This window comes from Strix aluco, chromosome 11 (genome assembly GCF_031877795.1).
Source record: "Strix aluco isolate bStrAlu1 chromosome 11, bStrAlu1.hap1, whole genome shotgun sequence".
In the NCBI taxonomy this organism is placed as follows: Eukaryota; Metazoa; Chordata; class Aves; order Strigiformes; family Strigidae; genus Strix; species Strix aluco.
The window spans coordinates 6101081-6127217 of record NC_133941.1 but is presented as its reverse complement, the minus strand read 5'-3'; the positions used below and the strand labels follow the sequence as shown (position 1 = coordinate 6127217).

The 26137-nt window shown below is 48.0% G+C and overlaps 1 protein-coding gene across 2 annotated transcripts in view; it reads left to right on the top strand.

The window, feature by feature from the left end:
* PRICKLE2 (prickle planar cell polarity protein 2) overlaps positions 1-26137 on the top strand; it is a 109838-nt gene that overhangs the window by 44618 nt on the left and 39083 nt on the right. The window contains exon 1 of one of the 2 annotated variants that reach the window (XM_074836207.1): positions 22081-22243. The exons of the other annotated variant lie outside the window; for it this stretch is intronic. The gene's annotated coding sequence lies outside the window, so the exon portion shown is untranslated. Of the gene's footprint in view, positions 1-22080; positions 22244-26137 lie in introns of those variants that run through there. 2 annotated transcript variants of the gene reach the window in all.

Sequence of the window (26137 nt, the reverse complement as noted above, 5' to 3'; positions counted from 1 at the left end):
ATAAATTTGGGGCAGACAGGCACGAAAATCCAAGCCCCGAGCGTGTTGTTAATAAAAATGCCTGGCTTTGTACCGGACAGCCCTTTGCGTGGTGGGGATGCTCTGATTTATTGGTGCATGGGGCTCATCAAGGTAGGACGATGGGGCTCACATTGCTCGGGAACAAATCCCAGCAATCGCCACCCATAGACCTCTCTGGGGTTTTCTTTTCTGCATCCCTTAATTCAAGAAGCAGTTTATGTCACTCTGGGTTCAGCCACAGGCAAAGAAATGGCTGAGGGAGAAATAAGTGATGTGTCCTAAGCTGAAGGAAGGGAGCGGTGGTATTTTTCATAATTTGATGCATTAAAACCGTAATCTTCCAGGTCTGTTTCTGAGCATCCTGGCTGTCTCATATATCTGTGGGCTCCTACAGCAGTATATTCTGCTCCAGGTTTGCACATGCCTGGGGTGATGTCTTATGAGCTATTCTGGCAATACCAAAAAAAAAAAAAGAAATAAAAGGCTTGGAAGGGGGCAGGGAGGGGATGTGATGCCAAGTGGAACAGCTCTGTCTTACTCGCCTCAAAGAGAAATCATCCGAACGCTGAAGGAGACAGGCTCCATTGCGCAGATTAATGTGCAGTGTTTAAAAGCAGCCAAGAACATTTTATACACACACACGGCGAGGCTGGAAGGAGCTGGGCGGTTCATCTCTGCAGAAGCCATTCCTTTCCCTAAGAGGGCATTTAAAAAAAAAAAAAAAGAGAGTACAAAGGTCTCTGGGAGCGCTCAGCTGCTCAGGCAGTTTAATTGGCTGAACATAGTGCTTTACAGTTGGGATTAATATGGATATTTCTTAATAACATGTCACCTTGTCAGGAGTTTCAGGGTCAGGACTGCAAGGCTGCACGGTGCTTGCAACCAAAGTTCTTGCCTTTCCTTCTGGTTTTTATTATTACAATAGCTCCTATTAGTGCATATTGAAAGGGAGATGTTAAGTTGGTTTCTTCTTTTCTTCCCATGGAACTAGTGAAGAAAGTGGAAGGGTGAGGGGAAGGATGGTCTGCATGGCTTGGCAGTGGTAGCTGCATCGTGGGTCAGCTGGTGGGTCCACGCGGGCTTTGATCTGAGCACCAGGATGCGCAGTGTATGGCGTAAACATGGTGAGCTCAAACCTAAGCAAACCAGAAAGCAAATAAAAGAAGTGATTTAGCAGTGCTCGAGGTGGCTTAAAAGGACCCGAGACCATTAGCATTTTTTTGCAAGTATTTTATAACTGGTCTTACTACCTTTTATCTCTATGGGTCTCCCCTGAGTGACCACCAGCAAGGGGATGCCCGTGAGGAGGAGGCTACTGCTCTGTGCCCTGCCTGTGCCCTGCTTCCAGGCAGCCAGAGTGATGTATGCCGCTGTTGCGGAGGCTTATTTTGCCTTTTCTCTGCTTTTTTCCTTTTTCCTTCTTTTTCTGACCTTCCCTCCCTGCCCAGTAATTTCAGAGGGGGCTCTGGGAAGCCCACCTACTTGATCAGCACACGTAATTGCCGCCAGCCCTAATAGGATGCACTCAGAGAAGGTTTCTCTCATTTCCCCATGTTCCTGCCTGCCCCTACCCCCCTCCAGGAGTGATTGCCTCCACAGCTTTATAATCAACATCTCGCCCACCGCAGAGGAGAGGTTCCTCTGCCTGGAGACACCGCAGAGCGAAGGCTGAAGCCTTCCCCTCTCTCTGCAAAGTCCTTAGCAGCACAAAAGCGAGCAGCAAGCGTGCAGCTGATAAAAGTCTCAGTGAGGCGCTTGCTTCTATAATGATCATCTTTTATGCATAGATAATTTTGATAGAGTCGCACTTCCGAAGCCCACTGTCATCAGGGTGGTGTGAGCTGACCTGTTAATCGTAAGAGGAATTAATGGGAATTACAGCTGGCGGAGGCCCCTCTCTGAAGAGCTGGTTCAGGACGTAGCACTGGAAGGGAATTTAAAAACAAAGCAGTGTGTGTTGCCCTTAGAGCTGCAGATAAAGTGGCAGCGAGTCGGTTCCCTGGGGACAAGGTGGGTGTGGAGGAGATAAACTCCAGGAGTATAAACACCAGATTAACAGCCTAATTCTGAGGAGCGTGAGCACATGTGTGTTTTCATTGCATCCACTTGGTAATTAATGGAGACTTTTAATTTAACCAGGAGGGAGCAGAGGGAGACCAGGGTCACCAGGATTTGCAGCTTTCCTGGTGGCTGTACCCAAAGGAGACCCAGATGAGGTGGTCCTGCATCACCTCTCTTGATGGTGCTCCTGCGGTGTAAATTGGTTTAGCACCATGGACTTGAAATGAACTAAAACCAAAGGATCCCTGCTGATGCTTTACGCCACCTGAGGTCCTGCTGTCTCCAGGTATTACCAAACAGCCATTAGATACTTCACAAAGCATTTCCTCCAAGTTTTCTTTATAGGATAAGTTTCCTTTTAAAATGCCATATATCCATGTAGCCTGCAGAGATTAAAAGAATAGCTTATCTCATCCGTACAGAAGACTCATAAAGTCCTTAAATACGCTTTATATTGGTGCTCTCAAAGAAAGGGTTGGTTGTCTGGTCTTAAATATCCAAAATCTGTTCCTGTGTGCCTGAACACGCATACACAAGAGCAGAGAGGCTCTCCTTAGAAGTTTGTAAAGAATAACACAGCAAGTTGCATTGAAATGCTGTTGTCATTTGTACATTCAAAATGCATGTGCAGTCTGTTTGGAGGAAAGCAATTAGTCCTGTTAATAAGGTGCATGTTGCTGGGAAGGGGAGAATGATGATAGAATGAGTCATTTCTTCTTTAACAATAAAAGGAAGATAAATGGCTTTTGGTCAGTTCCATGTGTGCCCTTCAGGAGTTTTTAAAGTCTGTTTACCAGTTTTGAGACTAATCCGGTATGGAGGAGGGACAGGTTTTCTGCAGAATTAGCAGCTGGTTTGTACTTTGGGAAACATGATGAAGTCGTCCTCTTCCAGAGCAGCTGGAGAGGAAAGCCCTGAGTGAAGGTGATGTCCTTCCCCAGCATGGGCACTGGTGGGACCGTGGGCACCCCTGTGTCATGCCAGCCAAGGAGGAGTTTTTCTGTCTGCATCGGCCCACAAGCGTGTGGGCAACAGCACAACCAAAGGAGGGGGTCCGTTTGCAAAGAAAGGGCTGTTTTGCCAGCAGCTGAGCAGGTACCTGAAGCTGGGCATCCTGGCTGGCAGCACTGCCCTGCAGCTGCAGTGATGCTGGGGGCTGGTGCTTTCCTTCGTGGCAGAGGACCCTAAACCTGCTGCCTGAGCATGTTGCAAAGGCTATTGCGACATGGACACAGCCCTCACCTGCAGGTCTCCTACGTGATTGCAAACCAGGAGGAGAAAGCCCCCGTGCAGAATACATGTCCAGGAAAGGAGGAGCACCTCTCATAAATGATTAATTTATTGTTGGGACCCTCAGGATATCATTTAAGGATTTAAGACCAGGAGGGAAAGTACATCGTGTTGCTCTCCAATGTTGCTATCTCTGGCTTGGCTGAGGCTCGCACCGGGTGGTATGTGGGTGGCTCTAGCTCCACATTTGCTATGGGGAAGCCCAGAAGATCTCTGTTGGCTGTCCAGTGTCCAGTGGTAAGGTGCTACTGCTCACCTACCAAACAACCCAGGGAAAATAAAGCAGCAAGGAAAGCTCAGACTTGGAGGGAAAGGTAGGGAGAATGTATTTTGGGTAGTCTGTCAGTCAGCTTGACACTAATTGGTTGCAGTAAGTAATCATTCTCCATGTAAATTAGACTCCAATTTCCTCTGTAGTCTGTCTGTTTGCTGTGTGGGCCTCGGTCTCTAATTAGGCTCTCACATGGTGAACCTGGTCTGTAAGCTGCTTTTGTTCCCAGAGAACCCGGCTCAGCTTTCCCCAAGGTTGCCTGGGCTCTTCAAGCCCCACTCCCAATTGAGATGGTTCTTATATCAACACTTCCAAGTTCAAAATAAATTCTTCTTTTAATGTAAGTTTTGATTATACTTAAAGCTTGCAGCGGTGGGGGGAGGATAAAATGCAAAGGGACTTATTGGACTTATAATGGGAATACCCCTCAGAAATACTTCCTCTCGGTTCCTGGAAGCCCTGCTCGCTCCTCCATGAATAGACCTCATTGAATCGCTAGCCTCTGCGAAGGCTGGAGCAGCTTGCCCACATCTGGATCCTGCCGCCTGTCCGCCGGGACACCTGGAGCGCATACGGCTCGCTCCGGCCCCCTCGCTCGGAGGTAGCTGTGTCTGCACATTCATTGCTCACCCAAACTCTGGCCCACGTTCTGGAGTCGCTCCAGGGTTGCACATCTGTAACCGAGTGCAGAAATGTGCAGTTGCACGAGAGGCTTTTATCCCCGGCCATAGGTTGTTTGCAAATGAAGGCAGGGTTTCTAGGTCACTGCCTGCAGTAAGAAGCTGCCCGCGGTGGAGCTCTGTGGTTCCTGAGCGGCTGCCAACAGCCCCCACCTTAGCCTGAGTGTCAGAAGTGAACGCCGTGGTCAAGCATCTAGATTTGTGTGCAGCGGAGAAAGACGTGGCTCTACGGCTGATGTCTGTGCCAGGATGCAAAAAAAGAAAAACCATATGTGTCAGCCAGCCAAGCTGTTTGCCAGCAGCGCTTTACGATTCAGTAGTTACCTTTGTGAAACTTGGTATAACTTCAGGAACCATGTGCTAACCATTTCTATAAACCTCTTCCTTATGTGATACAGTCCTGACCCATGTGTCAGTGGTACCGTTAGGCATTCTGATAAGTACTGGGTTTATTGGCATCCTGATATTTATCTTATTGAATTTTGATCTGGTAATAACGCTGGGAGTTGCTGGCTTTCTTCAGTGCACTCGCAAGGCTGCGGTCCCCTCGAAGTAGGTAGATAAGAAACTTTCTGGAGAAAGAGGTGAAGCAAATTGAGCATGGTTTTTTTTTTATTGCTTCTCTTTACATGATTTATGTATTGGCAAGGTAACTTTGCTTTCATACCGCTAGTCAAAACTGGAAGGGATGTTGGCTCCGTGGAGAGCTAAATTTGGGTAAAGAGACAGGATTGGATTAGGGCTTATGATTTTCACCAATAAGCTAAAACTGCGGTGGGCGTTACTCCGCCAGCTGTGGCAGCAGCCGGGGAGCCTTCCCTCCCCAGATGACCGCAGCCAGCGCGCAGGCAGCCTCCCGGCCCGGGCACCGCGGCCACCATCGGACGATGTGCCACGGTCCCCGGCACCGAAGACGTTCACCTTCCCTCTGCCCAGCCTTCCCTCTGCCCAGCCTTCCCTCTGCCCCTCTGTCCCCTTAATGGGGGTTTTCCAGCGCGTGAAGTGAATGCCTGTTTAGCCTGGGTAAGTAATCGCGCCCAATTTATAGCATGTGAAAGTATAAGCGGCTTTAATGCTGTACAAATGTTTGCATTGTGAAATGATTTTCTTTTTCAGCTCTGATTCCTGCCTGCCTTTGCAAGCGCTGGTTCTCACTTGCAGGCAGAGCAGTCAGGGGCTGCCTCCCCCGAGCAGGGATGTGCCATATCCCCTGCTAATTTCTGACTCAGTGGACACAGTAAAACTTTTCCTTGATGCAAACGTGACTTCTCTCTCCAGCCCTGAGCTGCTCCTGCTTTTTTACTCTGTTGAAAAATCCCTGAAGAGTAGAACCCTGCGGGAGGCTGGAGCTTATCTTAGCTCCGGGTTTCCAAACGTGCTGTGTGTCTTCTCAGCTGTTGCAAGGATTTGTGCGGAATGAAAAAATGCGAATTTTGTACCTTCGGCAGCTGTGTTTAATGCAAGATAAAGGGTTATTTTTAACTTTGGGATGTTGGATTTTTTTTTGACTTTGTTAACATGAATTCAGGAGAAAATACCCAGTTTTCTTTGAGGCAAAACAAAGGCTTCTTTTAAGTGAAGCAAGGACTTTTAAGCACTTAATCGGACTTGCTGAATTCACTTGCTTTGGGATACTTTGGAAATTAAGCAGATAGGAGGCTGTGTTAGTGACAAACAACATGTTTGGTTGGAAAAAAGGGGTTCATTCCTGGAGAAGGCAGAGAAGCACACAGCCACCGGACACGCGCTCTGGGCAGAGGTCCTGGGGCTGCTTGCTGGGCGGGGGTGTTTAACAGCATCCTCTGTTTGCCTTTGTTTAGACAGTGCAAATTATTTGTGTGCTTTAGGATTCCTTTGCTCTTCCAGCAGATGTTTTATCTGTGCAACTGGTGAAGTAATTAGGGAGAGAGAGACATGGTGCTGGTGTGCAAACACCCCCTTGGGGGGGGTGGGTAGAGAAATCACAGAGTCCGTCCCAGGAGCAGCTGGCTGAGGAGCAAAGTCAGCACAAGATGCCAAAAGCAAAATGCATATGGCCCAGTGTGTCTGACTTTATTTCTGCAAAGGGGTTGTTCTCCCCCCTGCTGTAAACGGACAGAGGCCGCAGAAGACCATGTTGCTTCTTACGGCGAATTTCAACGTGCAAATCATTCACTCAGGACTTTTGCGGTGGCAGCTGGGAGATGATTAAATGTTCTGTCTGCAGGAAATTACCAGGAGATTTGAGTATTTTCCTCAGTGGCTGTGGCACCAGCAGTGGGGTGACATGAGAGCTTCCCTGCACGTAGATCGGGCTGCCCGGAGGTTTTGAAGGCTTCGGTTGCACAAGCATATTTTTGCTCAGCTACCATTTAAATAATGGCAGCAACATGCTGATTCCTCTAATGATCTTGATTAAGTTATCGGTTATTTCCTTAATTAGCTACTTGATCTACTTACACCTTAAATGAGTCTATTTGTTCACCCAGAGGAGGAGAAAAAAAAGCTCCTGTTTTTTTTTCCCTTTTAAAAGGTTTTTTTCCTCTCCAAAAGGCAGCTGTCACCTTAGGTCCATAAGGGAGCTTAGGTGAGCCGGCTTCCCTAGTGCTGCCACACTGGGGGTCTGTGGGACGCTCATGGTGTTAGCGTGGTGACAGGGGGACCATGCCAGCAGTGCTGGAGCATCCTACGTGCCACCACTGGGTCCCTCCCCAGCAGAGATGCCTTGGTGAGGCTGGAAGTGAGCTGCTTCCAGAGCCTGAGCAAAACAGCACCATCATTTTATTCATAGAGGTGCTGACCTGCAAATCCTACCCGCTGTTTCAGGCTGGCTGTGGAAATGTGCCAGCGTTTGCGGAGGTGATGCCGAGAGGTGGGCGCTGGGGCTTCCTGGGGGCTGGCTCTGCTGGTGGCAGTGAATTTTAAATGAGACAGGATAGATGTACATGTATTCCTGACATCAGTGTTATGCAGAGAAACAAAACATGTTGAAGTGGTCTTCTGAATGCTCTGTGTGTATTAACTGGGCTGGGGATGGGGTAGTGTCTCAGGGCCAGTTCTGGAGGAGAAACTGCATCTTTTAATCTCCAGTGGCCTTTAAATTTCCCGTGTATTAGCATATGGCACTGCAGTGACCACCCAGTGTCTCTGCACAGCACTACAAAAGCAACCTCACCAGTTGACACCAGTTCTTCACCAGTATTGCTCACTCACCAGCATCTGTTGCCCTCTCTCCTGTATCTCAGAGTAGAGAGACTGAAATTTTTTGCTTTGGAGGCTCCTTGTGATACATGTAACATCAGCTGGTGCTTCAGACAAGCCTATTTGTTCATGCTTTTGTACTGTTTATTACTCTTCATGATATTCCCCTCGTTAGCCTTGGCTTCACACCCTTCCTGATGCAGAACTCGCTGAAACACGTATTGCGTAATGAGCCCGCTTCCATATATAAATTGGAGAGACAGAAGTTGGGACTCTCCCAGCTAAAACAGAGTTAAATGCTTGCCCTCCAGTTACATTTTAGCATCTGCGCCAAAAAATTATGTATTTGGGTGAAATTAGCAAGAGTTCTGACATACACAAGCTTTATTCCTTTCAGTCTTATATTTTTAGCAGTTTGGCAAGAATTTGAACTGTACGACTTTCCCCTCTCAGAAGAAACCTTCCCCATGGCCTGTGCAAAAGCCAGAGCATTGCCCTGCGATGCAGAGCCACGGGGAGTGGCACAAAGATGTCTCCAGCACCAGTACTCACTCCGGCTGGGACGTGCTTGGATGGCAGCTCTCAGAATCCCAGGTGTCGGGTTTGGCAGCATGCAAACCCTGTACCCGGTGCTGCCAGCCCTGCTGCCTGCGTTGCCTGACTCTGGGCACTTGGCGTTACTCTTGTGGTCTCGGGTGATCCCAGGAGGATTGCAGCGTTCGGTTTGGCATTGCAAAATAGCTTCAGAGCTGAGGGTTGCTGGGAAGGACTTGAATATATCAATTCTAATGGCCCAGAAAACAATATTCTAGTATTTCTATAACATGATTCCTACATTATTATGATGTTGCAAATGCAAGCGTGGTGGATCTTGTGGTCAGCTGTGCTTTGGACACCACAGATGAGTGTCACAGATGTAGCAATGCCAGAACAGCAATGATGAGGCCTCTGGGTGATCCGTGTTCCCTTCCACGTCTGTCCTGGGTTGCTTGCGTAACCTCAGACAACTCATGGACACCCTCCAAGTCTCAGGGGAGAGCAGTAGAGCTGCTGTTGCAGATGTTCAGGAGTTGGTGCCAGAGCAGAGCCAGCCCCAGATGGTACCCAGGGATGCCCGTATCCAGACGGTATGTGCAGTGGAGCCCATTGTGGCTGAGATCTCCAAAGACCATGAAAAAGCTGGTAAAACCAGACAAGTAACTGCACTCAAAAAGAAAGTGTATTGCTGGCTTGTCCACTCTGCTTTTCTTTCTCTGCAGATCCTGGGAGGAGGTAGCCGAGATGAAATATTTGCTCTGACGGGGTTAGATTTCTCTTCACATTCCTTGGAAGTTTGTGTTTGGATTTTGCCCTGTTGGTTAATGCAGTGATATTTCCAGCAGTTTGATCGCATGGGTATAGTTCTAACTCTTGGTATTCTGTGCAAAGATAAAAATGAAAGATGGGCCTGGGTAATGAGGTGGCTATTTAATCACAGCAGGACTTGCAAAAAAATGTGCATTAAATATTTATGGGATGGTATTCATTAACATTTTCTCTGTGTTGGCACTGGGCAGTGCAGGAAAGCTGTCAAGAGAATTGGAGTCTGTGTTACACAGCCGTAGACCTGGAAGGAGCCTCAGTGGAGGAAAGGCATGAACGCTTGCTTTGTTACCCCGATGTATTCCTCATAGCTAGCATTGCATTTGGAATTGCAGTAGTAAGCAGGATTTCAATAGTTTCACTTACAGTTCTGAAAATGCTCAAGGTAAATATTTTAGGTCTGATTTTTCTGACTGCCATGTCTTATGTGAGTGCAAGTGGCTGACACCAAAGTCCTGATTCATGGGCAGGCAATTAGAGAGATAAGCCTAAGTGACTTCATGTGTGTCCTTTTTAGATTGCTCAAGCCTGAGTTGCTGGAAAGGGCTGGGATTAGCAGAGATTGAGTTCTCAGGGCACTGGAAATCAGCTGCAGCTGGGGGCCTTGTCCAACATGCGCTGTAGGTACCAGGTTATGGAGTGAGTTATCCGTGGACGTGAAATGATGCCAGGAGGATTAGAACTGATGATAAGATGGTATTAATATCAGTGCTTGCTTTGTTAACAGCATAGAAGGTATCAAAATACTCTGGTGCTATAAATTTAAAGTGTGTCTTATGTTTGTTAAGTGAAGCTACTTAAATGGTTGAAATATGTTTATTTGCCAGCCACTGCATCCTCAGATACAGGATCGCGGCAAAGGACGTTAGACTTCCCACAGCATAAGTGGAAGGTCTGAAGTAGTATAAACTTGATGGATTAAATATTCCTTTGAGATGAGACAGGGTCATGTGTCAGATTTTAGGATACCTTGCTCTAGATCAGTAGTGTGAGCCCAAGACAGCCTCTGGGCTCATGCCAAAGGCTGTACTGGTTGCACATGTCTGCCAGTTTGGGGCTTTGGAGCCAAAGGTTTGTGTCCATGATGCTGTCCCTGTCCCATGCCATTAGCCACAGTAAGTGATGTGCCCAGCTCAGGCCGCGGGCACCTCCCTTGCGGGAGAGAAAGTTTGTCTTGGTATTAGTGTTGCTGGGAGAGCGCTTTGTCCTATTTTTTAGCAAGTATAAAAGGAACATATACGGATATAAGAGAACTACCTCCTTCACCTGAATGCCTGTTGGATAAAATAAATGCTAATCTTGACTAATTAGCTAATAGACTCACTGCGGATGTCTCTGCAATCCATTTATGTACTTGAAAGCCCCATTAATTTCCACTGGTGCCTTACAGCAGAGCGGCAGGTGAAAGGCTCGACCGTACCCATGCTCTTTGCTTTCTGAGAGCTTTTTCCCTCCCTTGCATGAGAAAGGAGCCCTGCCGCTCCCGGTGACAGTCAGGAGAGTCGCGTGGCTGGTGCCAAGCTCACAGCACGGAGCGCGTCTCGCTGCGCCTCAGCCTCTGGCGTGTCATGTTTTGTCACTTCGCATAAAGTGATTCTTTGTAGCACCCCACGTAGATGGCTTTGATTAACTTGCTGCTTACCTTTCGGCTGTGTAACTGGTCGTTAAGGTGAGCTGACGGGGAAGGGGGCTGCGTGGGAGCTCCCACGGCTGGTCCACGTGGTGAGCTGGGTCCTGGCCAGGGAGCTGGGGAGGATCAGAGTCACAGCAAACGGCTCTTGCTCCTTTTGCTTTGACGTGCCACTTGTCAGGGAAGTACAAATGTATTTCTTTGCAGTAGGAAATTAAATAAATCTTTGTTCTGGTGTCATGTGTCATGTTTTTTAACCCTTTGGTGCGGTGTTTGTTGACATCCTGGTGCCAGTAGGTCACCACCTTGTTTGCAGTTACTCCTGAGCTCTCCTGCCCAGCCTGACTGGGGCTTCTTTCACCAAGGGGTTAAATTTCCTCGATGTAAGCATTTTCTGCTTTCCAAGCTTGTTGTTATTTGTTGTTTCCATGCTCTCATTTTCTTAAGCACTGTAGGAAACGGTCTCTTGCTTGAAGAGCTTAGAGCTCACACCTCCAAACGTCTCATGTTAGACACTTTCTCAGTGTCTAACACCCGCTAAAAATCAGTGGGAGCTGGATCCCTAACTACTGCCAAAATATCCAGATATCCTGAGCATCTTGACTGCTTCCCTTGACCACCTCTGTTCGAGCAAGGGCTGGCAGAAAGGAAGCGAGAAGAGCAATCCCTCCTGGAGTGCAAGCACCAGAAATGATTCAGAATTAGTCTGAGTCTAAGCCACAATCTATTTTGCAATTTAGGGCTCAGAGCCTGTCACGTAAGCAACTTTACAACCCCTGCGCTGGCTGCGGATGATGATTCAACCCCTAAAACTGGTGGTTAGGGGTGAGGGTAGTGGAGCAACACGGGTAAAACGGGTCACTCTTTTCCCTTGCAGTGGGCTCCCTAAAATGAAAAAAGCAGCAGCAAGCAGTTGTTCGAGGTACCAGAGGGTTTTTTGGAGAGCTTAGTCCTCAGCCCCCCAAAATTTGGAGAAGGCTCACTTGAATTTCGTAGCACATGGCACAAATCTGAAGCAGAGCAGCAAGCACACCTGATGTTGGCTGTTCTGAGCTGTGGCCACAACCAGGAGCAACACGGGGTGGCACCGCGGCACGGTGACATGCCTGGTACCAGGCTCCCAGGCAGGTGGCATGGGCCTCACTGGTGAGCCGTTGGCAAATGGCATTTTCACCTCAATCCCCAACTGATCTCGAATGAGCATCTACCCTGTAACTCCTCATCACTCTTTACAACTACCTGAAAGGACATTGTAGAGAGGTTGGTGCTGGTCTCTTCTCACAGGTAATTAGTGACAGAACAAGAGGGAACGGCTTTAAACTGCAACAGGGGAGGTTCAGACTGGACATTAGGAAAAAAATTTTCACAGAAAGAGTGGTCAGACAGTGGAATAGGCTGCCCAGGGAGGGGGTGGAGTCACCATCCCTGGGTGTGTTTAAGGGTCGTTTGGATGAGATGCTGGGGGATATGGTGTAGGGGAGAACTTTGTAGAGTTGGGCTGAGGGTTGGACTCGATGATCCCAGGGGTCTTTTCCAACCTGAATGATTCTGTGATGCTCTGCCATTTTAAATGTGTTTCCAAAGCAATTAACCGTTGGTATAAAAAATCAGTGCACTCCAGTTACGTCACTGTATCTGCCTTCCAATCCTTTAAAATATTCTCCTATCAAAAAGTCCTCTCATGTAAGCCAGAGCTGCTTTGGATTTTGGTGAGCTGTAGAGCAATTTTTCTGTGCTATATGTGCACTGCCAACTGTCTACAAACCTGGCATGGACAAGGACAAGTGTGTTTCAAAGGAATTTATCTTAGAGATGCTTCAGACAAGGATGCTGGACATGTGCCCTTCAGAGGAGGATGGATATATAGCCATGGTAAATTATTTTTGTCATGTTTTGCCATTTTCTGTAGAATGGCTCATCTCTGAGGCTCCAGCAACTTTAGAAAGTTGAGTATGGCAGGTTTGTTTCAACTTACAGGTGACAGGGTTTTGTTCAGAGCCACATGCAAAATCACAGTTGTCATCAGAACTAAACCCAGTTTCATGACACTTCTGTAAACACAGGGTGCCACTTGCTGAGGTGAAGGTGGAGAGGCTGGAAGAGCAGGAAGGTGCTCTCCTCTGCATCTTACATGGAATGAAAACTTTACCAAAGTCAAAACTTTTCTCAAAGCAGAGCTGTTCAGAGTACAGCAAATGTCAAAATCCTCCTTGGCCGTGGGTTTGTGCTGGTGCGCATAGCAGACGCTCAGGGAGGGGAAGGCAGCTGTTGAGCTGTGATTGCTGCTTATTACACTAATTACAATAGTCTCGCCGGTATCATGAGCTTCCCTTCTCCTTCCCCCATCTGTCTGTTTGGCCATCCATGGTTGCTCATCTTTTTGAGATACGTGTTTGAAGTGCTTAGTACCACAGGGATCCCGACTGTGCTCCCCCTCTGATTCCCCATGCTGGTACAAGGAAATAATCATGGTTTGTACAGAGAAGGAATTTTTAGGATTGAGCTGTTTGCCCTGAAATAAGACCACGGAAAGGTGAGGTGTTGCCCTGGCTCTGCAACTGCACATTTTCAAGGATATCAGCCAGGGGAGCCACCCTGGTCTGGAGCATCCCAGCCAGTGTGGGATGGAGGGAAGGGGATGATGTCCAGCACTTTGTTCATTGTCCTTTTCCTCTATATTTTGGTTTTTGCCCTGTGCTAGTACAACCAGGCTAAATACTGGTCAAAGCAATCCCCTCCAGTCTCATCATGCTGCAGGAAGGTTCCCAGCTCTAACACAAAGAACAGCTACTCTTTTCCAGAAATGTCCTTACCCCTCAGCTGTGGGAGCCTGGCCAACCCTGCCTTCAGTACCACCACTGGCAGCAGCTCAGCTGACCCCCAAACTGCTCTTCTTTTGTTGCAGGGAGATGCTGTAAGTTAAATGCTCAGCAAAAAGAAAGCACCGCTCCTTTAGATGCCCACCTGGTTTTTATTTCTCTGGGAAAGGGTTACTCGTTGTCATAGGGCACTCACTGTGAAGAACAGCCCACTCCAAAGCAGCCAGCAAAATGCTTTCTGAACCACGAAACAATGGGACTCACTAAATCTCTAGCAGCAATAATTGCTTCTAAAAGGCTGATGTATTTAGTCTGCTCATGTTTAGCAAACATGTTTGCTTCACCCTTTGAAGATAATGCTGCGTGCAGCACAGCATGGAAGGGAAAAAAGAGGAAGAAATGGCCTGTGGTTTTCAGCGTGTTTAACAAGCAATGGCTGACGGGAGCAATAGTGTTTGACATTGCTGGTGTCCCCCCGTTAATTGTGAGCAGTTGGGTTTCTCCACCCCTCCTGGGGCTCGAGCTGTGGGCAGGATGCCCTCGTGGGCTCGTACAAGCTGGGAGCACCATGCCTGACTCTCAGGCTATTGGGGGCCAGCAGCAGCCTGGCATGGTGATGCTGGTGTCTCCGCGAGTGCGGGGCACCCCTGAAGTCTGGGGACATCTGCGAGCCACACCTCGCTGTGGCGGCAGCCACCAGCATCTCCTCAGCATCTCCTCGCAGGGTGGCTTTGACCCTTCGCTAGAGACTTACCAGGCACACGAGGCTGCAGCAGGGATGCTCCCATGACACCGCCTGCACGGAACCCATCCAGGAGAGTGGGGATGGGCTGGGACCCTGCGGAGGTAGGTGCCAGGGCTGGGGTCAGGGGCCATGCTTCTGGCTGACCCTCTCCTGATACAGTCTTAATCCCTCCTCACGGGTCCTGATCCCCTCTGTTCCTGTGGCAGACGGTTTAGTTGCATTTCTCTACAGATCATGATAAGATAAAAGCGTGGCCATGTTTTACAATAAGGGAAGCAGGTTTAGAGGATGACAGGTTATACGAGGAAGGGATGCAGGTTTCCAGCTGCATGCTCTCGCCGCCGCGGCCGCCTTTGATGAGGGCTGTGATTGATGCTGCCTTTGGAGCAGGCAGCCATCAGCCGGCGACGCGCTGACCTTTCCCTGGCGGGCTGAGCGGCTCTAATGATCTTGATGGGGCTGGCGATTTGTATATTGGGTTTGATGTACAAGGCTTGACACGGCATGGAGAAATGGGACTGGGGTATGACTGACAGCCCTTTCCCATTAAGGGTGGTGAGGCACAGGCTGTTTTCCAGTGATTTCTTTCAGTGGGAATGTTTTGCTGAATTATATTGTAGCAGGGAAGTTTTGCTGTTAAATATCTTCCTTTATATGGCTTCCAAGCAGTTAAAAAAAGATGCGAATGAAGTAATTTGCAGGCCTGAAGGCTTATCACTAAAAAGGCTGTTCAAATTATATACTTAAATTAATTAATATTTAGTGAATTATTTTTACCCTGACTTTAATGTTCAGGCTCCTTAGGCAGATAAAACAATGCAGTAGCTTGCGTCTGGGATTATTCTTTTTTAATTCAGCTGTATAAAATTTCAAACCCTTGACTTCTTGCAGGCAACATTAAAACCTTTTAATTTCCATGAGTTGAACTGTGTATAAATCACACCCTGGTTGGCACATCTCATGGGTGCTTGTGGCAAGAGTAATGAATTTCATGGTTTGTTATGAGCTACTAAAACCAACACAAACACAGAAAGCCCGTTTTAATCTCAGCATATCATCCAAGGAAGCAATTTATTCCTAAATATGAACAAATGTCAAGCCACGATAACAAATTGTTATTACTAATTAAAACAAAGGGAAGAATAGCAAACATCTCTTGTCATTTGTGTGCAGTGCTAGGCTGTCTCTGGGACACTGGAGCTCCATCCAGCTTCAGGCAGTGGGACAGCCAGGCTGCAAACCTCGCCATCGCCTAAGGCACGTTGACCTGCTCGGTGCACTCCAGGCAGGGCATGGGGCCGTGGTCCTAGGAGGGCTGGGGCCAGGAAACCACCCAGAGTTAAATCAAAGTGCCACTTTTCATAATTTGGTTGGGTTTGGGTTTTTTTATTTAAAATCAAGGTTAGCTGGATTGTAGAATTCTTGTAATGTGTGGAGTTTGGGGTGGACTAAAACAGCACGTCCCAGTCCATATGCTCTCATTAGCTGGTTTTATATCATCCAGGTCTACTTCATGCTCTCAGGTAGGAAATAAAAACCTATTTTGGCACCTTTCTTCCCACTGAGCAGGTAGGAGGTGAGGAGCCAGGTGCATTCCTCTCCACGGCCAATCTCCCTGCATTTGCAAATACACTGGGAAATTTAAGACTTGAAGGCATCATGAAAGCCCATTTCTGTTCATGACTCAATGTGCGTGATTTCCTCCCAGACTTGTTATGGGAGCATCAGGTGGATCCAAAATGCGCTGGATTTACCATCTCCCTGTGAATTTAATACAGTTTGGGAGCAAGCAGTGAATAGGTCTTTTTTCTTAGCTGGCAAAGAGCAGTCAGCCATGTCTTTCCTGGGTGGGAGCAGAAACATGGCCATCTTAAACCATAGGTGGTTTCTGAGGAGTCTGAGTTTTGTGCGGCCACAGAACCTGCATGTGGCGCCTGGCCAGGACAAAGGAAGCACCCAAATCCTGCTGGCAGCCAGAGAAGGTGTATATGGTGTGGTTTAAGGAGGTAAAAAACAGACTTGTGTCGCTTGGCCAGGCCTCTGGGCTGGCTTGAGACTCACCTCTGAGCACAGAGATGGTCGAGCACCATGCCCTGGTCCTGGGGGATGCACATCTTTTGGGGAGGGACCACGTAGTGCAGAGGGGAGCTCAATGAGCAAAGGCAAGAAATCCTCAGGGCATAACCACTGACCCGAAACACCCTATTAGACAGGTTTGAAGCCAAAAAGTAAAATAAAAATCATCTAATGTGACAGCAACCCTGACAGTGTCAGGCAGTGAGAAGGGCGGCAGCGAGGGAGTCCTGTGCTGCTGCCAAGGCACATGTTAAAATGCAGACTTGCAGGGTTAGTCGTTATCCTGGAAATGCATCTTCTGTTTTGTGTAAATGGAAAATTAATTTGTTGTTGATCAAAGGTTTAAATCTTTGGAAAACATACCACCAGATAAGCTGAAGATTTATGTGTTTCCTTCGTAACATATTTTCAATGAATGCTTTATTGTTCGTGGAAAGGCCCCAAGAAAAAATATGTCATTAAAAAAATAACTGCGTTGAGTTTATTTAGCTTAAATTACAATACAGTGCTTTAATGAGGCTTTTGTAGACATCATTAAAGGACACTATTAAAAAGTCTTCAGATAAGGATTCTATCAGGCTAGCAAAGGGGAGAAAACCATGTGAGCATCCAGTTTGTTGTTCACATTTGCTTACAAATTTGATTTCAAAATAAAAAAGTAAAAAACATAGTAGTGCTGAGTTAAAGCCAGAGGCTATGAAAACCCTTATTGTTGTTAAGCTCCCTAAAGCTTCTTGCATTAAGGTGATTTAAAAAAAGAAGGGGGGGGGAGGAGAAATAGATACAGTGATTGATCGAAACGCCGTCTGTGGCGTGCTCCGTGTGTCGCACCAGTGCACGCAGTGCTGTTCTGTGAGCTGGGGGTGTGTGGTGGGGTGGGGATAGTCGTGGGTGAGGGTCCTTTTGGGGTGCCTTGTGGTGGGGAGGATGGGGTGCAGGGCAGCAACGCTCAGGAGAACCAGCGTGGTGTGCCGGGTCCTCCCACAGCATCAGCCTGCGTTTGCGTGGTTCGGTGCTGCCAGAGGACATGGACAGCACAGGGTGTGACATACGGGTTGACATAGCGCTGAGGGATATGGTGGAGTTGGGAACTGTCAGTGTTAGGTTAATGGTTGGACTGAATGATCTTCAAGGTCTTTTCCAACCTAGATGATTCTGTGATTCTGTGCTCGTAGTCACTGCCTCGGCGCCTGGCTCTGCCTGTGCACCAGAGGATGCCGGCGAGGGTCAGGCCTGTCTCGCTGGGTGAATTGGTAGGAAATACAGAAAATTGTTTCTGAAATCAACCGCAGTGCGTATGGGCTGTACCTCCCCTTCTGTGTCAGCTGCTGCTGCGCTCCATGGTGTTTCCAAAACTAAATTCCTCCTTGCAGACCAGCAGCACAGATCCTTACCCATTGCTCTGCCGAAAATGAGTGGAACACAGCAGCGATGACAGCGGGAGGAGCGGGTCTGTCTCACGCGGTCTTAGGCAGCAGCCGCGTGAAGGTACAAATGGCAGCCCTGAGGAAAGGCGGAGGAGGCCGAGTTTTTGGGATTAACGGTCTGCCTCTGATGGTGGTCTCTCTGTACCTCTCTCCACCCAGTTTTTCTTTGAGATAAGATATTCTTGCTTCTGGCATTGAGAAGTATGGGGAGGGTTTGCTGCCTTCCTTAAAAAGAATAAAGAAAAAAGGAAAAAAAGAAGAAGGAAGTGGGCTCAACCTAATTCAAGGTCCTGACTTGTATTTCATGACTTGGATTCTCCAAGGAGCCTTCCCCATACCTTGGGCACATCCCTATGTGCCTCCTGAAGAGCCAAGCATTTGGTCAGGAGGAGTGGGGCAGGACCCTGCCACGTAGGGTCTTCTCCCTTCCCTGCTCATTGCTAACAGCTTTTTACAATCATCTTGCCTTCCCCGTGGGTGTTTGCAGCCTCTTGCTCTGCTGGTTATCGCTGCCCCATGGCCGTGAGAGGATGGCCCTGCCGATGTCCCTGCCCAGCTCGGGCTCCAGCTGTCCCCCAGCCTGGGGATGGTGCTGGGTACAGCCTGTCCTGGCACTGGGGCAGGAGTGCTGGCTCGGCAAGCGGAGATTTCGCCGCAAATTACAGGGGTGAGCGTGGGAATGGAGGGGAAAAAAACCCACTGTGAGTATCCAATTCTGCATTTCTGTGGGTAGAAAGAGCGGTGGGAAAGTAATGTGTTATTGTGTCTGTTGCTGTGAGCCAGGACAGGCTCAGTGATGGGGGGGACCTGCCGTCCCTCTGATCCCAGACAGGCTCGTGGTGTGTGCAGCACAAGGGACAGTCTTCATCCCCAAGGGCAGCATTTTGGGGCAGAGGAGGCTGGACCCTCTGTGACATCCCAAGGTAGCAGTGCTGTGCACTGCCCTGGCACGCTGCAGCGGAGGATGCTCACTAAATAATTCAGAAAGGCAACTTGATCTGACATTCATCAGGTTAGCAGCCCTGTGACCTTGAGGACGCCAGTCTGCTGTCGCTGTGTGTGGCCGTGCCGTGCAGCTCGTTGTAGTCGGGAGAGTCAGCAGTGTCCTGTGAGGCCCTATTGATTGACAGCTGATCAATACACCAAGGCGATAAAATACAGCATTTATGAAACGTGGGCTCTTACAGTGATTTGTTACATTAGCCATGGGGATGAGTTTGTGCAAAGGACAGAAAGTTTAAAGTTGACGGGTTTGGGTCTTTGTTTTTAAAACTAGCAGCAAAGGGCAGAAAGATGTGGCTACGTTTACAAGCAGAATTGTCTATCTCGCACCTCTGCACCCAAGCAGGGGCTCCCTGCTCTTGATCTTTCTTTATTTCAGTAGCTAAGATTTTGCTTCTGGTCGTTTGCTTCATTGCTGGCAGTTGTCAGCATCCATCCTTGTAATGGTGCAAGTCCTTCACGTGACCTTTAATAATGTGCTCTGCTGGCTCAGTATTCTCCTTGCTGCTTAATGAAACACCCATTTCACCTGTGTAATTTGCAGAATCCGTCAAGAAATCTTGTGTGCCTTCTGGAGTTATTCCAACACATGACCTTTTCACAAGCCTTGCAGTAGGTAATGGTAATATGGAGTAATTGCCAACGAACTGGAAGCTTTCAAAGCAGGAAGGCTCATTTCCACTTTCCTAAGACAGTTGTGTGTCCAAATGTGGCAGCTTCTAATCTGATTTCTTGTCTCAGAAGAGCCTGTTGATTGGATTTTGTGGATGTTTAGGTTTGCAAGTATTGGAACAAGAAGTCTGCCAGGAGCGATGACTATTATACGTGCTGTTTGGAGACACAAAGCTCTTCTGCTCATAGTTAGCCATGCAGCTGAGATATTATAAGCGTTGGTCTTAATGATCTTTTGCATCAGCTCATGATTCTCACTCCCATTTTATCTCTGTGGATCAACTTACACTGAAAAGTTTACAATTTCTGGTGTGATCCCTTTCTTGGGGATAATCTGGTTGGCCAAGACAGCCAGGCAGAACTCACCTTTGCTGTAGGATGCTGGTGCTGGGTGGTTGAAGCTGCTGTAGATGAAGTTACACAGAGCATATCCTACAAGAAATGGGGTTAGACACTTGGGTTCACGCGCTGCCAACCTTTCCCCCGAGCGCAGGGCTGGCTGGCGGTCCAGCTCAAGTGGCACTTGGAGCACTAATAGACACTTTGCTCCCAAGTGTTTATAGCTAAAGGGCCTTTGCTCCTTGGAAGTTAATGCAGATAAAGTCAGGCATTTTACTCATGTGTTCAGTGAAAATTAGCGCCTACAGGACCTGCCGTATGGAGCAGTACATATTCTTTGTGCCAGTTGTAGCCTCTAGTCACTGCTGCGTGCTTTTAGCAATAAATTTCCAGGGAAGATTGTTACAGTAAACACAGGTAATTTCTGCTTTACAGCATTTCTGCTCAATATTACCATGTATAAGCAGACTTCTTTATTTGCTTTTGCCCAATTCAGTTTTGTCTCACTTCCTTTCTGTTGTAATTAACATGTTCTAAATTTAAGTGGAAAAATACATCATCTTGGGGTCATGGCATGTTAACAATAGAGAGGCGAGCTGACAGCCTGCCCGCAATGCCACTGTAAACTGGAAGGGGCAAAATGTGCCAGATTAGGAAGCTGAAGGGTCAGGGGAGTTTTTTCCTACAAGTTCTGTTGCTCTGTGTAGCTGGAGGAGTTGGAGGGGACCCTCCTCAGCACTGTGGCCATCCCCAGCCAAAGGAAGGTCCATCCCGGCTGGATGCGGTAACAGGGTCAGCGCTCAACTCTTGGACTTGCAGCTACAGATTTAATTACAAAAAAAAAAGAGAGGAAACACTTTTTTTTTAAAAAAAGGAACTGTAAATGCCCAAATATTTCATCAATGGCCCTGAATACCTTCTTTTGTCTGAAGTTGTCTGAGCCGGATGAGGTCTCTGCACGTTCTTAGTCCATCCCGCTCGGCTGGGGTAAGTTGGGGCAGCTCCGAGGGGGAGCTGGGCTGGTTGAAGATCTCGCCTTTGAGATTTTGAGTGGGATTCCATAATAATGAAACCTAATTTATGAGCCTTAATAATAATAATTCAAGGCATTTGAGACTGAAGCAAGACTCGCAGATGTAGTTTCTGCATCCTTCTGTGTTCTGTAAACATAGCTAATATTGCCAAAATCAAGGGCTCTGAAATCTGGAGCCAGGCCACAAAAGTCAGGAGCACGCTAAAAACGCTGCATGTTGGGAACTTTTACTTGCTTTCTGTATTTTTCTGAGCCTACAGAAACTAGGTTGTTGAATTTCACTCACTTTTTGCAAATACAGAATGCTCTTCTCCAGTTGACTTGAAGCAGAGATTCATTTCTGACCACCCAATTTCCAAGCAATGGGCTTTAAGAGCAACAGAAGAGATTTGGCAGCATCGCTCCTTCTCTGCGTTTACTTTTCTTTCCCAAGGGGAGGTTAACATGGGGGAAGGAGGCTTCGGCATCGCTGTTGGGGTGGCATATTCCTGGGACTCGCAGTACTTACCTGAGATACACATGAAGGGTGCGAATCATGTGTCTCTTGGGGCCATATGAAAGAAAATGTATTAAAATATGCGGTAACCAAAATGCCACGCTAATATCTTGTATTCCCCAGAATATTTAGCCCTGCTGGTGCACAAACATGCTGCATCTAAAAACCAGTGGGGAATCATAGCAAATGACTGCAGAAAATAATTAAGAGGGCATTGAAAGACAGGAGAAAAATGATACGTTGCTCAGAGCCAGTGGATCATTGCTTTAATAGCCTGCGTACCTAAGAAGCGGTGCCTTAAGTTTGACAGCAAGTTGAGATTCGGTCAGCATCAAATAAGATGATAGTTGGGGAAGGATAATTAGTGTCTTCACACCATTCAATTTGGGCTGCTGGTGCAGAGCCAACTCTTTGAAACGCATACACGTGAGCCAGGGAGAAGGATGGTTTTTTCTCTCCCTTTCCCTAAGCAGCCTGCAGGATTTATTGATTTTTAAGAGCGGGCTGATTTCATGTAAATAAATGGGAGGGTGGCCGGGCCGCGGCGCGCGGTCTGGATGCGGTGACTTTGGCTTGCTGACATCATTGCTCATTAGCATGCAGGAGAGGAGAGCAATGCAACAGCAGAGCCCCGCGCTGCTCCCGCGCTGGCAATTATTCTCCACGGGCTGCATCTCTCCTCGTTAATGCCTTGCGCTCGGAGAGCAAATTGGACATCCTCTTGCCACTTCCAAGGGTCATTTAGTGAAAGGCAGGTTGAGGGGGGAGCTGCTGGATTCATTTGGATTGAGAGCAGAGAGCGGGGGCACCCTCCGGAGCTGGATTTCAGAGCGAGGCAATTGAAGCGAAAGCTTAAGACGCGGGGCAGGAATGGCACGTTTTTCCACGGCGGGTTTCCTTCGGAGATGCGCCGCGGTCGGTGCGTGCCTCCTCTGAGAAGGCTCCGACAAAAGCCAGTGTGGCGGCAGCCCGGCGGGGCGGTGGGCTGCGCTGGGAGGGTGCGGGATGCTTTATGGCACTGCGGTGCTTGGGCTGGTCCTGGGAGCAGCCCGTCAGCCAAAAGGCAACTGGTCCAACTAGGACGGCTGAGCAACCCGCTGGATTGTTTCCTCCCGCGCTGTCGCTGTCGGCAGGAACAGGTAAGAAACTGCCTTTTGCCAGCAACTTCAAAGTTGTCGCGGATTTTTAGGAGGGCTGGAAAGTAGAAGAGAGGAGGAGGAGGAGGAATAAGCAGCGTTCTGTGGATGCATGTAGCTGCGTGCTAACTTTGCTCAATGTGCTGTTGGTGGGGATCTACGAGGGGGCTGCGCTTTTTTCCCAGCCTTTGCTGTTCTCGTTTATGGATGTAAAAGGTTAATTGTTAAATTGCGTTTCTGCAGCTGCAGGAAGTCGGGGAGAAACGCTGATGCCACTGTAATGGATTTTTCATTTTAAGAATAATCAGGAAGGCTCAGCTGGCTCGAAACAGGAATAAGTATTAAAAAATCCTCATCCCTCAGTGTTAATTTTATTGCTCTGGTAAATGCAGCTTCTGGAAGCCTGGATTCTCTGGGCATTTTCTGAGCAGACTGCGTGCAGGCTGGTGTTGTGAATGAGGACATTACTGTTCAGATGTTTATTGTGGTGGTTTGCCTTCCTGAGGATAGAGAGTTTTAAAGTAATAATCTTTCTACGTCCTTCTTTTTCATGCCAGAATTCCTAACTATAAACCAACCCAGAACTGCAACCTGGGGGTTATGTTTTTCAGTGCAATCTTTTCAGGTCAAATTCCCTTTTTTTCTTGTTCCTTGAAGGAACATTTTAAGCAGATGTGACACAGACGTGACCTGTGACCGTAAAAAGATTTTAATCCAGTTACTCTTTGTTTTGTAGTCATGATTCCTTGGCGGTGCTAAACACTGATTGAATCTTTTCGAGCTGTTGAGGATTAGCGCTGGACAGAATAATGCCAAAATAATTATTCACACCAGATGCAGTGTCATCCTTTCAGTTTTAGCTCTCTTATCGTGTAACTTATCTGACTTATTTTTATTCAGTGATTATTTCACCTACTGCGGGAGCGCTTACATGTCTCACATCACTGCGTTGTATTTATAAGGGTGCCGGCTTGAGCTTGTGATAAAGATTTGTAAAGTAAAACTATCTGCAGCTAACAAGATTATATTTTGCTTCGTATTCTAATCTTCTCCCGTTGTGTGCTTTCTACCAGCCAGATTCAGTTTAACAAAATGACCCAGCCTTGCACACTTGCTGTTGGCAGACTTGCTCAGGCTTAGCCAGCACATACACAGATCAGGCTGGCAGTGATTGCTTTCACAAGCAGGTCTGTATTGCCTGGCTCAGCAGACACTGTCTAAGCCTTAACTTTTGAAATAATTAGTTTTCAGCCTAGCTCATCCTGCTTCTGAGCGTTTGGCCTATGAGCCAGGTTTTTTCCTTTAGGACATACAGCCTGGGAGATGCTCTAATTGCAGCATATTTACTGCTTCCCATGGTTTCTGCTTGTCATGCTGTAAATGCAAACTGGTGAAGTCCCTTAATATAGCAGTTACAACCCTGGGGCAGATGACCAGGGACCTGCTTAGCTTGGCCCATCTTTCTGAGACTGGTGTTGGAGAGATGGACTGCAAGCCTGGAACTGGATGGGGGATGGAGAGGGGCAGGAAGATAAACACTGCCTGTGAAGAGATAAGGGTTATGCAAACTTGAGAAGACAGTGAGGACCCACATGCTGAACAGAGACAGGCTTCTTTGTGGAGAGCTGGTTTTAGATCCAGAGGGAAAGCCTAACCTTGCTAGAACCCCAGGCTTGGAGGCAATTTTCTTCTTTCAGTTAAGCAGCAGAAAGAAACCCCCTGTGATACAGCTCTGCGTCTTGTTAGGCGGAAAAGCCACCGAATGGTATAATTAAAATCTGACATGATAATCCGTGGGGTAGGACAGCTCTACAGCCAGGGGCTCTGCAGCACAAACGTACGTTGGCTCTTGGGCGGGGAGAGCTGCTGAACTCAGCGCAGAGGGAGAGTTTGGCAAGAGTCCTGCTGCTGCCTGCTCCCTCCACTGCCTCCCCTGCTCCACCCTTGCTGGCCAGGGACCCCACTGGGCTCTTGGGGGCTTGAGGTTGTCCTTTAATAGTTGGACTAGATGATCTTCAAGGTCTTTTCCAACCTAGATGATTCTGTGATTCTGTGACACAGGGGACACCAAACCCCTCTCAGGTGTCCACAGCTCCTGGGTCTGCCCGTCCTGTGGCTCCCTCTGCCTTCCAAAATCATGAGAATGGCTTCAGCATTGTTTGCCCACCAGCTTCGGGGTTGTTATTGAGTCTGTTTTTCTCTTCAGCTTGGAAACTAGGGATTTGCATTTCTTCTCCATGACCGGAGAAAAAATATGTGGTCGTTATCATTTCTGTATGCTAAGAGCTGGACCTTTAAGGGGGGAAAAAGAACTCCTAACATAAGTGTGTTGAGAAGAGCGGTAAGCCTGTGAGCTGGCAGGCTGCCGCCGTCGTCTTGGACGTGACAGAGCAGCCTGTTGGACACCTTTTCTCCTGGTAGCGTGGCTGGGCAACAGGCTGGGGCTCACAGCACCTTGTTTTTCCTCTTCTCTCTCTCTCCCTTGCTTGATCTGCAGCCCACATGGGTATAATACTTTGCCCACCTCTGTCTAACCTCTATTACAAAAAAAAAAATGCATCTTCTGAAAAACATCTTGAGAGCTCCAAACAGAGAGTTCTTCTGAGATCTGCAGAGTTATTAATATCCCTTAATTTAAACATCTCATCTTTATGCATCAGAATTTTCATGGTTCATGTCAGGGGTTGCAGCTCAGGGGAGCAGCCCGGCAGTGTGGTTCAGGTCAGGAGGGTGCCCCTGGGGCTCTTACTTGGGTCACGAGGAGAAACTGGAGCCTGAGTAGGGACCTGTGTTCACTGCAGAGCTCTGGGATGCACCTGGGCTCCCCAAAATGACCCATGATGCATCCCAGCTCCCCTGCTGTGTTTTAGGCCCAGGTTGGTCATGTTTTAATTCATCCTGCAGTGGTGCTGAGAGGTCTGGCCACGGTTTTGGGCTGTGGTCCTGGTTCCTTGTTTGCCTAAGAGGGCACCAAGAGAGCCCAGATGAGGGATTTGGGGTTTTGTACATTGTGTCGTGTTTTGTCCTAATTTCTTGGTGTCATATGGGAGGAGCACAGCCTTGTGCACTGACGGTTGTTGTCTGCCACGTGGTGCCTAAGACCACAGACAGCAAAATTGGAAGCAGCCTGGAGGCTGCCTCAGGCCATGCTGCAGTGGTTTGGGGACAGGGCGGTGGGGACCCACAGGCAGATGTTCCACCCGCTTCTTGAATTGATGGTCCTGATTCACCATGAAGGCAGACCAACTGGAAAATCCACGGAGACTGTTCTTGCTCATATTTGGCTGCCACTGGCAATAATAGGGATAGTTCTCTTCTTTTTTCCCCTCCTTTTTCTTAATTAAGCAAGAATAACTTTTGCAATGGTAAAGGATTTTTACAGAGTCTTAAAAATAAAATTAGTCTCCAGCCTGAGACCGAGCATGGACAACTTCAGCCAGAAAGGAGAACTTTTCCAGGAGTGGAAATGGGGTTTGTAATAAAAGCTTCAACGCCACCCTGGATACCTTCGCAATTGCTGTTGTTGGCACTGTGGAGGTCAGAGGGGATTAAAAATACAGGAACACTGAAAACCTGACTCGCCTCAAGCAAGTCAAGTGGCTATAGAAGAGAAGATGGATGGGGAAGATGGAGAAGAGCCTGACTTGCAGCTCTTCCATCCTCTCAGTGTTTCCCCACCTACTGCAGACTTTTCCGGAGATGTGTGGCTACACGTGTTCCCCTGTGGCCACTGAGATCTGGGGGAGTTGCATCTATGGGAGTAGTTTGGTTGCTGGATTATTTCTCTCTTCCTTGGTTTCCTGGCATTACTGTCCTACCTGCTCTGTTGCTAGCCACCTGATGTTGGTCTTTTAAACCCACTGTTCCTACAGCATCTTGGGTCAAATGAGCATTGCC